The sequence below is a fragment of the Rattus norvegicus genome, chromosome X (genome assembly GCF_021556685.1).
Source record: "Rattus norvegicus strain SHRSP/BbbUtx chromosome X, alternate assembly SHRSP_T2T, whole genome shotgun sequence".
Lineage (NCBI taxonomy): Eukaryota > Metazoa > Chordata > Mammalia > Rodentia > Muridae > Rattus > Rattus norvegicus.
This window is the reverse complement of record NC_141554.1, coordinates 60,090,842-60,104,522: the sequence shown is the minus strand read 5'-3', so window position 1 is coordinate 60,104,522 and position 13,681 is coordinate 60,090,842. Positions and strand designations below refer to the sequence as shown.

Below are 13,681 nucleotides of genomic sequence, written 5' to 3'. Positions count from 1 at the left end.
TTCCCTTGTTCAGTCCAATGGTTAGCTGCAACCATCCTCATCTGTATCAGTAGGGCTCTGGCAGAGCCTCTCAGGGGACATACATATCTGGCTTATGTCAGCAAGCACTACATCGCATCAGCAACAGTGACTGGGTTTGGTGGCTGCATATGGGATGGATCCCCAGGTAGGGCAGTCTCTGGGTGACCTTTTCTTCAGTCCCTGCTCCACTCTTTGTCCCTGTATTTCCTCCTGTAAGTATTTGGTCTCCCTTTTAAGAATGAATGAAGCATCCACATTTTGGTCTTCCTTCTTTTTGAGCTTCTTATGATCTGTGAATTTTTTCTTAGGTATTCCAAGCTTTTAGGCTAATATCCACTTAACAATGAGTGTTTACCATGTGTGTTCTTTTGTGACTCAGTTACCTCACTTAGGAAGATATTTTCTAGTTCCATCCACTTTCCTAAGAATTTCTTGTAGTCATTGTTTTTAACAGCTGAATAATAATCCATTGTGCAAATTTTCTGTATCCATTGCTCTGTTGAAGGTCATCTGGGTTCTTTCCAGCTTCTGATTTTTAAAAGGACAAAAAAATGGCCTTTGCAAAATTGCAGTGAAAGTAAAGCAAGACAATATATACTACTGAAATATAAACAAAATCATTAAAATAGAAATAATTTTAATGTTTATATTGCATCATAGACTCATGAAATTATAATATTTTCTACATTTGTATATGTCTAGAAGAATCTTTCAGCACTACAGTCGTTGTGGGACAGTGATTTTTCACATTGGAACTGGCAAAATATTACACAAATTTTATAATATATGCTCTATGATGAGCACAATGATCAATTTTCAAATATGATTTTATTCTAAATTTCAGAACTGGTAGCTGTTACCGTATATTTAAAAAGGTGGTTTTGCATATTTCCTAAGTTGAAGATCTTGAAGTGAGAATTTTATTCATGATTGTCCACCCGGTTACAGTCAAATCACAAAGGTAAAGACCAGTGGAAAGCCAAAGAAGTAGAACTAGATAATTTGTAGCAGAGACAAAGTGGAATAAGGCACGACAAGAGGAATTAAATTGCTTGTATCTGTTGTAAAAGGTATCATCATCGTCAACGTAGTCGACATTGTTGTCCTCCTCCTCCTCCTCCTCCTCCTCCTCCTCCTCTGCCTCCTCCTCCGCCTCCTCCTCCTCCTCCTCTTCCTCCTCTTCTTTTAGGATCTACAGAAGGAATACATGTCCATTCTAACCATTTTAGATTTTCAATTTCTGTAGTTAATACAATTAGTTTGGGTTGGATTTTTTATTAAATATTTTAACTGATACTTAAAAACAGAAAAATGGTACATAGTTGGTAGACAACATGATGCAAAGGTATCGGTAAGGAGAGCATGATTATTTTTTACCTCAGACTTGTGCTCATTTTAACTTCTAAGATAATTGTAAAACCAATGAAGCAATTAGCATAGATAATTATATACAGTGATCATTTTATATAAATATTTGCATACCCCAATAACAAAATTTCAGAATCACAGTTAATAGTACAACAGAAGAAAAAACAAATGAAATATTTTTATGTAAGCTGGGGGTAGATATTATGACCTTATTCTGTCATTCATCTTTAGTCCTACTGCTATCTTAGTATCCAATCAGCTTCCATTTGAGTTAGTATTCGTTTCTAGTATCCTCCCATTCTTTAAATTACATACCTTCTAATTTGAATTATTATATCATTTTCTGTTAAATTGAAATGAGATCCTGTAATTTACTTGTTAAAAAAAATCCCCATGCCTCCTAAATTTTTATAGGCTAGGATATACCAGCACATTATACCTTTAACTCTTTTGTCATTTCTACCTTTGCACATTGACCTCTTTCCCAACCATCTGCTCCAAACTTTTACTTTTATTATGTATTTTTACTAGACCAGAGGCCTCCCTTCACACTTTGTCCCTTTACTTTTATTTCTGTTTTTAAGATGTAGATTATTTTAAAGACTTTAACTCAACAAACTTTTGTGAATTGCATTGCTACTTAAAACTGTCCATTTCTTTATGAACTCATTTCAAATTTGTATAACTATTTTGAAATGAATGCTATTGTAATCATGTGTTCACAATGTTGTTTACATATGTAGACTACATATGAATAGACAGAAGTCATCACATTTACTAGTGTTTTTAGTTTCAGAAATGTCTCTTAATGGTAGAAGCTTTAAAAAGTCATGATGAATGAATTCAATTAACTACTGCTGATGGGTACACATATGATGACATTTGACATGTGATAGTCCATGATTTGATATGCAAGAAAGGATATATTAATAATTATCAGGCAAAAATTTGTTTTTTATAACACAATCTACCAGGCTGCTACAGAATGCTACTGAACTACTAATATTACACATTGACCATTGATATTCTTATGTTCTTTGAATTCTCCTAGACTTTGAATGAGAATTTTGTGGAAAACAAAATAAAATACTGTTTTAACTCGATATATATTATAAAGACAAATTTCTATCAGCCTGAATTTAATGTATTATGTGGTACCAAAGTCAAGGTTATTTTTATAATTCCTTGAAGGTCTAACCAAATATTCAGTGTTGTGATACATTATGAAACTGACATCTTTACACTTTTAAATGATACTTTTTACTTTTTCTCTTTTTCCAACTTTATTAACTTGAGTATTTCTTATTTACATTTCGATTGTTATTCCCCTTCCCGGTTTACTGGCCAACATCCCCCTAACCCCTCCCCCTCCCCTTTTATATGGGTGTTCCTCCCCCCATTACCGCCCTTCCCCCAACAATCACATTCACTGGGGGTTCAGTCTTGGCAGAACCAAGGGCTTCCCCTTCCACTGGTGCTCTTACTAGGCTATTCATTGCTACCTATGAGGTTGGAGCCCAGGGTCAGGCCATGTATAGCCTTTGGGTAGTGGCTTAGTCCCTGGAAGCTGTGGTTGATTGGCATTGTTGTTCATATGGGGTCTCAAGACCCTTCAAGCTCTTCCAGTCCTTTCTCTGATTCCTTCAACGGGGGTCCTATTCTCAGTTCAGTGGTTTGCTGCTGGCATTCGCCTCTGTATTTGCTGTATTCTGGCTGTGTCTCTCAGGAGGGATCTACATCCGGTTCCTGTTGGCCTGCACTTCTTTGCTTCATCCGTCTTATCTAGTTTAGTGGCTGTATATGTATGGGCCACATGTGGGGCAGGCAATGATCATGAATCTTTAAATATATTTATAGATGTCAGTGTACTAGGAAAAGCTTTTGTCAAGTGGATCACTAAGTTTGCATATATCATTCATGCAATTACAGAGTATTCTAATGGACTGGAAACAGTTTATTTAGAAATAAGCATGCTGGCAAATTTCGAATTAGATCTATATTTTCACATTTTAGCTTCTTAAAGAGAAATTTGATGGCCTGGACTCCTAAAACTAGTTCATCATGAAACTGCTGTTAAGTTACTCCTGTTAAGTTTTCTTTAGATATAAAATGGGATTAATCATATAAGTAATTTCAGGGAGTACCATAATAATAAAGTGATAAGCACAATGCCTAGGTGGCAACAAATGTTCAATGAAGACTTACTAGAAATAGTACAATAAGGTCTCAATTTTCATTGGTTTATTTCTCAAAATTCAGTGATCTCCAATTAGAAATCATACTTTAAATACCATTCATTCTATTTCTAGCATGCCATAAAAGTCATTTAATTACTAACTTTGACATTAGGGTGATTTGCAATTTATGGAAGAGATATGACTCTAAGGTTCTAAGGAAGAATACAGTTGCTTAGTAATATACATTGTATGGCCAGCATGAAGAAAAGAAATGACTTTTACTAGATGGGTTCAGGTATCACAGCAATGATAGCAAGAAAAGTCTCCATGTGCTTATGTAGAATGAGACTCGCTTTAACAAAAGAAATGAAGGAAGGATAAGTAAGAAGCATGTAATAACTAAGAGGAGGACATGTAAACTAAAATATGCAAAGATTTAGTGACAATTCTTTAATTAAAGTATTTAATATAATTAATAATTATGATATTTATTGATTATTGAAGGAATAGTATACCATATCTTTGATTTATGAGCACTATTCTAAAATATTTAATATGTAAGCAAATCAGTGTTTAACAAACAAGTGATGGAATTGGTATTTGAATTTTCTTCTGTACAGCAATGAAATTATTTAGTCATCTGAGTGTTTTCAATTGCAGAGTCTAGACTATTTGCTGCATTGTATGCAATGAAAAAAAAGAATGTTCTTTTAAAAACATTTCCTAATCTCAAAAACCAACCTACAATTATGACAAGTCTAAAATTTGTCCCTATTTGAAATTTGACAATATAAAATACATTAAATTCATGAGTACTAGCACATAACATACATTAGTATGTCAGACAAAGATGTTTTATGATAATAATTTCACAAGCTCCAGTTGAACCTGGAGCTTCCACTGCAGTGTTGAAGGGCAAAAGGTATATGTTAGCACAATGGGTTGTAAGACAGGAGAGGATTCCAAATACCACAGAGGACAAATCTCTATTCGACTGTAAACATACTCATACTGTCATGTTGCTCCAGAAGAAGACTTTGTATTTATTCTATAAGATGTCTGACATACAAAATCTTTAAGAAACTAATGTATGACAAAGTGTCTCTGCCTACCAGACTTAAAAATAGATGAGATACTCATGGACATTTCTCACCAACACCTTTTGAACATAAATATATTATCAGCCTTATGCAGCCAGCTTATCTCATATTTTCCACAATTCTTATCATTATACTATTTGATTTACACTGCTATTTAGGTTGTAGTATGTTTTATTAGGAGAAATTTTTAATTCCAGTGCACGTATCCTAGATTTAAATAGCATGGACTTAATGGGCTTGGAAACACACACACACACACACACACACACACACACACACACACAAACACGAGAAAGAAACATTTCCATCTCTGAAAAGCATGTCTAAACTACCTTGTTGAGATCCTTTTTAAATTGTAAGCAAATGTTTTTTGATTTATTCTCTTATTATATATTTTACACAATTCCCTCTTCCTCATCTTCCAGTAGCCCCCACCTTGGCTTTCTCCCAGATGCACTTCTATTCTCTTACCCTTCATAAAAGAGCAGGTGTCCCAGGGATACCAAAAACATGATATAACAAGATACAATAAGACTAGACACAAATCCTAATAGCAAGTCTGGACGAGACAACTCAGTAGGAAGAAAAGGGCACCAAGAGCACGTAGAGTCAGAGATACTGCCCAATCCCACTGTTAGGATTCCCACAAGAACACAAAGGCATCAACTCTAACACATATTCAAAAAATCTGTAGCAAACCTATGAACATTTACTGATTTTTGGTTCAGGATCCATGAGCCCCTTTCAATTCTGTTTCCTTCATTATGTGTTCTATGATCTTTCTTTGTCCTGGATCCCTCTGGATCCTAAATCTTTCCTCCTCATCTTCTGCAGGATTAACTGAGCTTCACCTAATGATTGGTTGTGGGTCTCTGAATCTACTCTTATCAGTTTCTGGAGGAAGCCTTTCTAATGGTAATTGGGCTAAGCATTGATCTATGAACATAGCAGAATATCATTGGGAATCATTTTGTTGAATTTTTATCTATTCACGTTTGGTTTCATCTGAAGACTCTGAGCTATCCAGCTTTATATTTTGTACTAAAGTGTGCCAAATATTACCAGCAAAATGTAGTTCACATTCATGTTCCTCTATCTGTAAAGGCAAAATAAGTTCCATTATATTATGGTGAGTCACTCACTTTCCATTCAAATTATTAAAACCTCCTCAGGAGGACATATTGCTAAAAGCCTCAACTCTTGGGATAATTTTCTTTCCAACTGTCATTACAAAAACAAAAAACAAAAACAAAAACTACCATCCCTTTAAGCAATCCCTGCATGACCATTCTTTTATGACTCTTAGGAATTTGACTGGCAAGATAGTACTATATTTATCTTCCTAATTTTAAAAGCATTTAATTATCAATAATTACAGCCACTGTGATTTTTCCCTAGTGCACATTAAAACTTTTGCATTCCATTTTCTGTAATAATTTAGGTGGATCTAGATGGATAGAGAGTAATTAATTACCTGTAATTTCTCAAACTAAAACTGATAAAGAATATTGATATGACAGAAGACTCTAGTGTAGAATCAGACCAAAATGAATAGGATTGCATGTGTAAGAAAAGTTGTAGGAATATTAAATTTTCATAAATATTTAAATAAACATTTTGTGCTATAGTTGGATATAAGCATACACTATTGTAATCATGATGTCTCTCAAAGTCTTTTCCCCTTTGAAATTTGAAATTTTATTGCTTGTGAAATATTGTTACTATGAATGGCTTAATAAAACTGTGAGGCCCAAAGACAACAATTATATAATTATGTTTTGTCCCTCCAGTTTGGTTCTCTAATCCAAACATGAATTGTTGAGTCAGCTACATCTAGTCTTCTGAGCATATTAGCTATCTAGTTTCTGTAACCTCTTTAATATAATTTACATGACTGGATAGTGAAAATAATGTTTATGTGTATTCTTTTGTGAAGTTATTATGAAATAATCTATTAAACACATTTAAAACAGATGTAATACTCTAAAAATTAGTTCCCATTCCTTATTCCATTTTCCTTTCATTTTTATATTCCTTTATTACCTTAATAAATATATAATATTCTCTGTGATATAATATTTCATAAAAGCTATATTCTCATATGAAATAAATTCATGCATTTTTTCAATAATTTCAGCATTTCCTATTTGGAAGGTAAGATTATCATATTGCTATTGGTAAATATGAAAGAGAAAGAAGGATGGTTGTGTTACATAGTTTTTGAACATTTTTTTAGGATGTTTAGTAGTAAGATCTGCAATTATCCATGTGAACTTGGTAGTTTTTTTGCATTAGCTCCATTGATGGTTTGTGATACAGTAAAATTCTCAGACATTATAAAAAGGATGCTACAGATGCTCACTAAGAATTTATGGCATGCCAATAGAAAAAATAGAACATCATTTACAAGATAGGATGCTGGCATTCATCCATTGACTTTTTATGTATTTATTTATTGGTTTTAGTGATTTTTTATTTTTGAGAAATAATTACATAAATTATTAAAACTAGATTCATGCTTAGTATCTTAGGTTTTCCATCACACTATCAAAATTTAAAGTAAAGAAATGTACAACCTTATTTTTAATTTAAATTAATTTTTTACATATTCACTTTACATCCTACTTAATGTAACTTTCCTGGCCACCCCTTCCCATACTCCTTCCACCATCCCATCCTCACTTTCTCCTCTGATGGGGTGGGACCTTCCCAGGAATCCCTCCACCCTAGCACTTCAAGATTCTGTAAGACTAGTTGCTTCCTCTTCCACTGAGGCCAGACAAGGCAGCCCAGCTAGAAAAACATATCCTACTGACAGGTGACAACTTTTGAGCTAATCCCTGTTTAAGTTGTTTAGGACTCAAATTAAGACCAATCTGTACATCTACTAAATATATGCTGGGAGGCCTAAGTCAAGCCTGTATGTATTCTTTGGTTGGTGGTTCAGACTCTGAGATCACCAAAGGTCCAGGTTAGTTGACTCTGTTGGTCTTCTTGTGAAGTTCCTATCCCCTTTGGGGCCTGAAATCCTTCTTCCTATTTCCCCATAAGAGTCCCCAAGCTCCATCCCTGTTTGGTTATGGGTTTCTGTATCTGTCTGAGTCAGCTGTGGGGTAGACCCTCTCAGAGAACAACGTGCTCCTGTTTGCAAACATAACAGAGTATCATTAATAGAGTTAGGGATTGATGATTGCCCATAGGATGAGTCTCATGTTGAGCCAGTTATTGGATGGCCATTCCCTTAGTCTGCTCCAACCCCTGTGAATGCCTGCATTTCTTGTAGATTGGATATATTTTAGGTTCAAAGTTTTCTGGGTGGGTTGGTGTCTCTACTGTTCCACTGGGGTTTCTGCCTGGCTACAGGAGGTGTCATATTCAGGTTTCATAAGACCCCAATATTTTGAGTCACAGCTAAGGTAATCCTCGTTGATTCATGGGTGCATCCTTTATTCCAGTTCTGTCTCATCCTGGAGATGCCCCCCATCACCCCTGTCAATTGAAGGTTTACATTCATCTTCATAGCCAATTAGAGAGACAGCAGATACTGAAGACTATGTGGACCAAGGGGGGACACTTCAGTGCGAATTGGAGTGCAAATTTATACAACCACTTTGGAAATCAATTGATTTCCAAATTGAGAAACAATTTGACAGTTTCTCAGAAAACTGGAAATAGTTCTTACTCAAGATGCAGCTGTACCAATCCTGGGCATATACACAAAAGATGCTCTAACATCACACAAAGACACATGCTCAACTATGTTCATAGAAGCTTTATTTATAATAGCCAGGAACTGAAAACAACCTAGATGTCCCTCCACTGAAGAATGGATAAAGTAAATGTGGTACATTTGCACAATGGAACACTATACAGCTACTAAAAACAAAGACATGATGAATTTTGCAGGCAAATGGATGGAACTTGAGAATATTATTGTGAGTAAGGTAACCTAGTCTAAAAGGACATGCAAAGATTATACTCATTTATGAGTGGATATTTGCCATAAAATATGGGAAAAATGTTACACTCCACAGACCCAAAGAAGGTAAACAAGAAGGAGGAACCAATCAAAGAAGCTTGAATCTCACTTAAAAGCGGAGTAAAATAGTCATAAGAGGTAGATGGAGGGAGGAAACTAGGAAGAGGAAGAAAGTGGAGCAGAATGGGGGTTTCAGGATCTGGTGTGAGGAATGTACTTTCAACACTCTATTTTATTGACTATCATCTCACAATGGCATGAAAATGAAAACATGAGGGCTAGAGAGATGGAACAGAGCTTGCTGCTCTTTTCACCCAGCATGCAAGGCAGTTCAAAACTCTCTCCTCTAGTTACAGAAGATCTGATGCCTGCTTGAATCCTCCATAGGTTATTGACATACATATTGTACATATGTATATAACACTCATACTCAAAAAATGAAAATTAATATTTTTAAAAATGATGCCATAATATAGACATAGAACACATAACACCAAAGGCATGCAGAAATGTAAAATGTAAATCACCTAATTAACTTTGAATTTCATAGATTTTATTTTAGTCCTATCCCTAGTTCTCTGTTCAAAATTATGAAACCATATAAATAACAAGAGTTTCAGGCTTGCCATCTCTAGTATATATCCAATATTTACTAATTTGCATAATAATTACTGGTTTAGATCAACTTGGTAAAATCTGATATTAGAAATCCCAGTAGACCATTTATATTAATAGTTGGTTTCTAGCAGCATAGGGAGATGATTAACAAGGGATGTAAGTAAAGGAATATCGATCCCAATTAGACAGACTGGGGTCAAACATGAAATCTTCTGATCCATAGACAGATGCATTATTCATTGTGCGACTACCCTACAGACATGGAGTAACATTTTTGGAGGTTTTATCTAATCTCAAGAATGAAGATTATTGGAAGCAAGATTAGGAGCACGGAAGAGTCAATAGAAAAAAGAGAATGCCAGATGTCTAGTCAACCAATCACATCTTCTGAAGACCTAAGCAATTGGGAGAAAATAAACAAACAGACAAACAGAAAGGAAAGCCAGTGAAAGATGATGGTTGTAAATCAAAAGAGAAAGCTAAAGATACCGAAACTCCAGAACATACTCTTAGGAAGGTAATAGTTCATCCTTTTTGAGAATCTCTGCCCCCAGTGAACTTTATTCATCAAGATAAACTACAGCCATGGTGCCAGGAGAAGAAGTTGAGCAGAAAATTCCAGAAATTGAAAGCTTATAAGTGACTCCTTGAAGGGGATTTCCCAGAAAATTGCTTTATATGAAGAATGTTCTTCACTCACCAAAATAGGCAAGGATGAAGACAACTGACAAAAAAATTGAAGAGGGGTTGGAGAGAGGGAGGAAGTCTCGGGTGACAGTTCCCCTTGAAATTGTCCCTATACCAGAGGAGCTGTACCTGTCCTGAATTATCCTCCTGTGCTCTATGAAGAAGTCAGAACCACTATTATGATTATAATTGCCTCCGAAGCAGTGTTGGTGGTGTCTTGGGCCAGAATTGTAGCCAATGATGAAAGGACTGAGGCAATGCAGTCCAATGAAACACCTGCATCTGAGACCTACGGGGGAAATATGTGTGGTTCATGTGAAAAGCCTTCCTGCAACCTCAAATGGTTGCATTTGGCTGCAGTTCCATGCCAGATAAACCTGGGTACCTGAGAAGAAAGGGAAAGTCCTCTTCCTGCTTCTAGCCTGCACTTTTCAATCCACACACATATAGGACAACATGCTGTGCCCCAAGTATGGTCAGAGGGACAAGGTCTTAAGTCTTGGATCTCTTAAGTTTGGGCTAGTTTCGGGCATCACCAACTCTTGTGGAATGGTCTGCAGAACTGCAGCTGACACTAGAGAATGACGGAAATCCAGATCTATGCCTTTGAAGGTGCCCATCTCACCCAGAAATTATGGGGTATTGTAAGTTAGTTGGTGCTTATGTACCTTGGAAAAGCCAGGGAGGCCACGAAAAGGTTAAATTCTGTTAACCATGATGACTGAACACAGGAAATGGCCTCCTAGACTTGTGTGAAGATAAAAACATTTTCTATGTGTTTTGTTGTGAGGAGTTCCTGGGGCAGGAATATGACATCTTCAGATACAACAGTTGCTTGTCCTGTCAGAAGCACATCAGGGTCATAGCCAGTTCAGCAGTCAGAGGGACAGACTTAGTTTGTGCCTCTTAGACTTAGCTGCATGTCTGTTTCCCAGGGTTGCATTACGTTAGTGTTAATACTTGGTTTTGTTTTCTGTTGTTGTAAAATATTACAAACAAAAATGGTTTCTATTATTACTATTATTAGTACAACAAGATATATGTTCTGATGGACATGCAATATAAAGAGATTTACATGTATTTTCACAGTTTGGTGACATATGATGTCATTGTAATATATCTTGTACGATTTTCAAAAGCACTTTATGATCATAAAAAGGTTATATAATATTGGACAGCTGTTGTTGGGGCACCAGTGGAAAGGGAAGCCCTTGGTCCTGCCAAGGTTGGACCCCCCAGTGCAGGGGAATATCGGAGGAATTAAGGGAGGATGGATGGTGGGAACACCCTTATGGGGAAGGGAGAGGGGATAGGGGACTTATGGACAGGTAACTGGGAAAGGGAATAACATTTGAAGTGTAAATAAAGAAATCTATCCAGTAAAAAAAAAGAAGGAAAAAATACTAGGCAACTCTATATATTCAGTCAGTCATTTTTTTTCTATTGAGCATCAATCTGTGCTGACTGTCACAGAGATACATGAATATTCAGGTATGTAGAGGAATTATATTCCAACAACACAGGTGCTCTGGCAAGGGATCAAATCCAAAGATATGATCTGACCAGAATACAGACTTATCCTGGATTATAGAATGATAGGGCTAGAATACAGACATGCCCTTAATACACATCTTTAAATCCTAACAACGAAGGTAAGGTTAGTTTGTAGAAGGAAGCAGCCATATTTGAAAATGGCATCTAATCGAGAGGCAGATAAAGTGATGATCAGGAAGCTTTAACAGAACGAGACAGCAATAGGATACACCTAACTCTTAGGAGAAGACACAGCAAAGAGAGGCTACTTAAGAGCAGCAGAGTGAATCAGGGTGGGGGGGGCAGTTCAGTCAGTGCAGTTTAGTTGAGTTCAGGCAAAGATTGTAGAATGTGAAAAAAAGAATTTAGTTTCCTTCAGTTGTTGCAGTCAGTGCAGTCAATACAGCTCAGTTTTGAAATTCAGAAGCAGATTTTCCAGGCAGAACAATTCAGTGAAAATCGAAGAGATGCCAGTTTGAATCAGTCATCCATGAGAGGAATTATGAGCCAGAACAGCTGGACTTAACTAGCCATGCAGAGTTCAGAAAGAACTGGAAAGGGTGAGCCTATTAAGTAGTAAACCTCCCCAACAACAATTACAGCTGATAAATAAAGGTAACTTTAAAAGATATAGGTTGATATTGAAGAGTAACTGAATTTATTTGAGGTTGAATTGAAAAAAAACTAGGGAAGCAATTATCAAAGGCTTGGAATATATTAATCACCTTGTAGGTATCTATTCATAATCAAATATAGATCAATTTTTGTAAGATAGAGCTTAAAAATACTTCTCATTCCTGGAAAGTAAAACAGATTCTTATTAATTGATTCAAATATGTGTTGAACCATAATTATTAACTATAATTATTACTGTTCTCTGTAGATTATAGTGATTGTCCTCAAAATCTTTTTTGTCAATTAAGAACCATTCATGGTTTATGCTAATAGATTCATCATTAATTCAGAAGTCTCCCCTAATAAAAGAATGATAAATTTCATACTGAACTTTTATAAATGTAATAATACCATGCCAAGTTAGCAGCTTGCATCGTGTTCACTATATACTGTTCCCTAGATGACTATTCTTCTCTAATTGAAATGGATAACAGAAGATAAAGTTATTTAGATCAGTTGACAAGCAAAAATTACTTTACAATTAGCCGTACTGAATGCATAAAAACTTAAGTATCAGATTATGTTATGCATAACTTTTTATTCAATTAAAACAGCAATTTGATATATTAATGAGTACATAATGTATGAGTACATAATGTATATATTAGCAAGAATGTGTGTGTGTGTGTTTGTGTGTTGAACAGTATCAATGACACTGATAATTTAAAATCTGTAAAATTCAAGAGAGAGGATCTTATCATCATGTCGATATTCATTTTAGTAAACTAAATGGTACACATCTTTGTTTACACATATTGTCACTGAACAAGGTTAAATATGCTTGCTTTACTTTTTATGTAGCTAAATTTGGTTTACAGTAATAACTAAAGTAATGACTTAATGGTTACATCATTTCAATAAACACTATGAATATGACATACTATTAAATCAAAGTTCTTAACTACTAGTCTTTTGAGGTTATCGCTTCTTACGTTCTCTCAGATATTTTATGACCATCTTGTGGCCTTTCAAGCCATGTTCCAAAGATAAAATGCTTTTCAGAGTAGTGTATATGTCTCAGAATAATCATAGCTTTAAGCCTATTCTATAGAAATCTCCTTATACATATGTCTCTCCCAGCATGAACCAAAGACAAGCTAAACATTTACAATAAAGAAATAAGAGATATGGTTTGATTTTATCTTCCTCTCCTGGCCCTGCACTTTGACACCTATTTTCATATACATCTAAGTTGGTTTTTGGATTCCTTATGGCTAGAGGGTAAGAAATGAAAAGAAAAATTTAAAAAGTGTGAAGTTACTTAATAATTCTTTTTGAGGTGATGGTATATAGGGGCTTTTAGAAAAAGTATTTTAAATCTCCACAATCTAAATACTAAAATACTTTGATTAATAATTATCAAAAACTCCATATTCAAATATTGACCTGTGATTACTTCACTGGAAAAAGTAATTTTAGTTCCCTGATGCTCCTCTCTTGGTCGTCTGCATATGGAAAGCATTTCTTCCTTGTTGTATGATAATCTGTGATATCTCCTATAGATTGTTCTTTGTCGGGATCTC

General features: G+C 35.3%; 1 protein-coding gene and 1 pseudogene across 1 annotated transcript in view; both read left to right on the top strand.

Moving 5' to 3' along the window:
- Positions 1–13,681, top strand: part of Il1rapl1 (interleukin 1 receptor accessory protein-like 1) — a 1,504,224-nt gene that overhangs the window by 621,131 nt on the left and 869,412 nt on the right. The window lies entirely within an intron of this gene.
- LOC134484108 (developmental pluripotency-associated protein 4-like) lies at positions 1,356–11,201 on the top strand (annotated as a pseudogene).